The sequence below is a fragment of the Octopus sinensis genome, linkage group LG10 (assembly GCF_006345805.1).
Source record: "Octopus sinensis linkage group LG10, ASM634580v1, whole genome shotgun sequence".
NCBI classification, from domain to species: Eukaryota; Metazoa; Mollusca; class Cephalopoda; order Octopoda; family Octopodidae; genus Octopus; species Octopus sinensis.
This window is the reverse complement of record NC_043006.1, coordinates 44,084,176-44,089,175: the sequence shown is the minus strand read 5'-3', so window position 1 is coordinate 44,089,175 and position 5,000 is coordinate 44,084,176. Positions and strand designations below refer to the sequence as shown.

At 37.7% G+C, this 5,000-nt stretch overlaps 1 protein-coding gene across 11 annotated transcripts in view; it reads left to right on the top strand.

Annotated features, from left to right (window-relative positions):
* Positions 1 to 5,000, top strand: part of LOC115216522 (misshapen-like kinase 1) — an 835,290-nt gene that overhangs the window by 243,123 nt on the left and 587,167 nt on the right. The window lies entirely within an intron of this gene.

Here is a 5,000-nt window from a genome sequence, read left to right as displayed (position 1 = left end):
AAGTTGAGTTGAGTTGAGTTGGATATTCCCTCCTGGTTAAGAAATTCAGCTACTCTTTTACTTGTTTCAGTCATTTGATTGTGGCTTTACTGGAGCACCGCCTTTAGCCGAGCAAATCAACCCCATGACTTATTCTTTGTAAGCCTAGTACTTATTCTGTCCGTGTCTTTTGCCGAACCACTAAGTTACGGGGACATAAACACACCAGCATTGATTGTCAATCGATGTTGGGGGGGGGGGGCAAACACAGACACACAAACATATACACACACATATACACATATATATATATACATATATATGATGGGCTTCTTTCAGTTTCTGTCTACCAACTCCACTCACAAGGCTTTGATCGACCTGAGGCTATAGTAGAAGACACTTGCCCAAGGTGCCACGCAGTGAGACTGAACCTAGAACCATGTGGTTGGTAAGCAAGCTACTTACCACACAGCCACTCCTACGCCTATCCACACAGCCACTCCTACGCCCATAAATCTCTTCTGAAATAGTTCTGAAGATTACAAGCTACCAAACTGCTTGCTCAATCATCCAGTTAGTTTAACTCTTTAGCATTCAGATTACTCTGTCAAAAGTAATGCTTTTTATTCATGTTGTGTTTGCATTGATCATGTATCAGCTTTGAGATTTTCATGATGTAGGCACAGGCAAGGCTGTGTGGTAGGAAGCTTGTTTCCCAACTGCATGGTTCTGAATTCAGTTCCACTGCGTGTTATCTTGGGCGAGTATCTTTTACTATAGCTTTGGGCCCACCAAAGCCTTGCGAGTGGATTTGGTAGAAGGAAACTGAAAGAAGCCTATTATATATGTATATATCTAGGTATGTGTGTGTGTGTTTGTGTCTGTGTTTGGCCTCCCCCACCACCACCACTTGACAACTGGTGTTGGTGTCGTTATGTCCCTGTAGCTTAGCAGTTCAGCAAAAAAAAAAACAACAAAAAAAAAAACTGATAGATTAAGTACTAGGCTTAAAAAAAGATAAATCCTGGATTGAATTTGTTCGCCTAAAAACCCTTCACTTTGGTGCTCCAGCAGGGCCACAGTCAAATGGCTGAAACAAGTAAAAGAATAACTGTTTATTTTAAAAATGACATTGCAGGGTAGGTGTAAGAGGTCAGATCTGGCAGGTTTGAACATAAAGCTGGTGGATATATAACCAGCTTAAACACTTTCTTTTATTACTGACCCTAAAGAGGTCAAAGTTCAGGTAGATCATGGTAGAGTGTTGACCAAACAGTTACACACTTGAAGTGTGCTACTAACAAAGTCAGTTGCTCTAAATTTATTTTTTATGTTAATTTAACCGCTGAAGTATTCCTGTGCGACAGTACAATACAAAAGTTTGTAGCGATAACATCAAGAATAAATTATATATAATCGTTCTTTTTTTTTTTATTTCCTACATAAAAAGAGAAAATAGACCTCTTTAGATTTGGTTGGTAGAATAATGCAATACTAATTAGATAACATGTAGGATTTGTGAGTACAGGTTAAAATATACCAGGATTCAAATGCAGTGAATGTGGCTCTTCATTTACAACATCAGTCAAAGCATTAAAAATGTAGGCACATAAGTCAATTGGATAATTTGTGTTGCAGATGTGTTATGGAAAATGTGTGTGTGTGTGTGTGTATGTGTGCACACATATACACATCACTATGTTTTACCAGATAGTTGGATAATGCATGGGGAAAATGTTTGCGTCAATGAAATAATTTGTGTTGTAGAATCAAATATATTTTGAATGTGATCAGATAATGGCTTGCTGTAAAGAGAAAAAAGTGTTTTGTTTTTTTTAAATAATCTAGTAGAAGTCATTCTGATGGGACTAAGACAAAATGCTAACCACTAGCTGAGAGAGAGAGAGAGAGAGAGATGATAAGCTTCCTCATACCTGTTGATGACAGTTAAGAGAGGATGATGTAGTTTTGTGTTCTTTTAGATAAACAAAAGTGGCTCACAGACTACTAGTTTCTGATTGGTTAAAGTAACATATTATAAGTGATTGTATATTCTGTTTAACTATCCCCCACTCCACAAAAAAAAAAAAAGTGAGATAAGAGTTGGGTAAAGAATGAGAGAAAATAATGAATCTATGAATGTATAAGGCTATTTGCAAATTGTCACATTTTACTCAGTTTGGTAAGTGATGTTAAAAGGGTGATACAGTCTGTTAGGGTGCTCTTAGTAAGTTCCAGGTGTTGAAGGTCATTTTGTAGAGGGTATTTGCAAGAATAATGAAGATTGGAATTAACAGTCTAGTGTTGCATTTGTCTATATCGGGTTATAAGTATCTTGGTGTTACTTTATAAATGTCACAGGTAGCCAGTTACTAGAAGTCATTAGAATGTTGAATAGATTACCTTGCTGCAATTGTTATGGGTCTCTGCACTCAGTTTAAGTCGTATTGCAGTTAACTTTGCCTTTCATCCTTTTTGAGTGGAGCTGATAAAGTACCAGTTGCATACTGGGGTTAATGTTTTTCTTTCACTCTTTCTGAAAGAAATTGTTTGTGGTGAGACATGGAGAGAGGAATGCCCAAGACACACCATTATGGTTCCTTCAAGTATTTGAGGGTTCAAGGCAAGGTATAAATGGCCTGGTTAGTTTGTGTGTGTGTGTGTGTGTAGCCTATACTTTGTAAGTCTTTTTACTTGCTCAGTGACATTATTCAAAGTCTTGAGAATTCAACTGAGATAGCAGCCTTGTATATTGATCACTAGAATTCCACAACTATACATTATTCCATTCACTCTCTCTACTTTATTTTCACTAGCAGCAAGTCTAAGTGAAATAAGTTGGTCCTTCAAAAAAAAAAGAAAAAAATTATTGATAAAGAATTTCAAACTGAAAAAATTTTTCTTTTATTTTCATCTCTCTATGATTCTGGAAAGTTTGCAGTGTTTGTTAGCTTTTATTTTTATAATTGACTTACTGTTGTCTTAAGCAATAACTTGTTGACATTTTGTTAGCTTTCTGAAGTTGAAAAATATGTCTTCATAAAATCACCCCCCGCTAATATTTCTAATACATTAATAATGATCGGGGTGGTAGGAATGGTAAAATATTGAACTAAATATATAAATGGTAAAATATTGGACAAATACACCTATCCTCATTTATCACAGATATTTGCTTAAAACAAAAAACACAACTGTAAAATGAGTTAGTGATAAATGAATAACAGAACATATGGGGGAAATGGTTTCATTTGAAGACCCCCAAGTTACACTGAGTATTGTGGATGGTTGCTGGGATGCACTTTTGCGATCCAGGCAGAATCTTAGACTGATCACTGATCTGTGTTATCACTACACAGTTCATAATTGAGCATACTATGTTATCCCATATTAGTGATGAATCAGTCAGTGGAAACATGGTTAGTTGTACTATTTTGTTTTCTCTGTCTATATTCTGAGTTAAAATCCTACCTGAATCGACTTGACTTTTTATTCCTCTTGGATTGACAAAATAATCTCTAGGCTGGGTGTTGTGGAGACCCATGGCGCAATGGTTAGAGTGTTGGGCTCACAGTCACGAAGCAGTGAGTTCAATTCCTGTACTGGGTAAGACACTTCATTTCTTGAGCAAAACACTTAATTTTATGTTGCTTCAGTTCACTCAGCTGAAGAAATGAGTTATGACATCACAGGTATCAAGATGTATTGGCCTTTGCCTTTCACAACATTGGTGGCTTGGAGAGAGGAGGCTGCTATGCATGGGCGACTGCTGGTCTTCCATAAACAACCTTGCCTGGACTTGTGCCTCAGATGGGAACTTCTAGGTGTAATTCATGGTCAAAGGGGTTCTTTACTCATTTTAAGTCTGTGTTGTACTTTGTCTACAAAAACTGTCCTATTTCTATAAATATTTTCATTATTGTTACTATTTATTAATAGGTTGGAATTGTTACAGCATCAGAAAATTTACTTGCTTTAGTTTAAGCCCTTTCACTCCTTATGGAGCATGGGCCATCATTGACTTGTCTCCATTGTTCTTGATTCTAGGTAGTTATTCATCTCCCTGGTTTTGTTTGTTTTGACTGGCCATCAGTTCTTTGTAACTTGGCTTTTTTTTTACTCTAGGTGGGTATGTTGGCTTTATGCAAACCTATTTTCATCTCTGGAAAGAAGTGGTTCATGTTAGCCAGGCTTCTCTCCTTCAACTTACATGGGAAGGCCCTACCAGGTTTTACTCCACTGACATAGCTCTCTTAATCATTGAGGGACACAAGTCACCCCACTGCCACAATTACTAGACCTTGTGGTGAATCAGACAAAATGCCTTACTCTGTTTAGTCCCAGCCCTTTACATCTTGCTTTCATTTCAAAGGTAATATAGTACCAGACAAACAGCGAAAGTTGATGTTATCATCTTTGTCCTTTCCCCTCAAAACTCAGGTCTTGTGCCTATATAAGAAATCAGTATTATTATTAATATTGTAGTTTCCTTAAAGACTGGGTCTTTGGATTTTCATGTGCTATAATTCATCATTATCATCATTTAATTTCTGCTTCCCATGCTGGCATAGGTTGGACAATTTGATCAGAGCTGGCAAGCTGGAGAGCTGCACCAGGTTCCAGTCTGATTTGGCTTGGTTTCCATGGCTGGATGCCCTTCCTAATGCCATCCACTTTACAGAGTGTACGGGGTGCTTTTGACATGGTGCCAACATGGGTGTTCATTACGTGGTGCCAGCATGAGTGCTCTATATGTGGTGCTGGCATAGAAGCTCTTTACGTGGCACTGGTACAAGTCCTCTGTACATGGCAGTGGCATGGGTAATTTCTATGTGACACTGGCATGAAGGCTCTTGCAAGGCAAAAACCCTTTCAGTTTGGGAGTGCGGCATTAACAATTCCGTTTTGGTGGACAGCTAAGTAGTTCCCTCAAAGCTTTCTTCTAAATGTAGTGAGTGCCTTGTAAGGTAAAAGTCATAGATTTCTGCCCTTTTTCTAGAAATATAAAGGAAACATTGTGA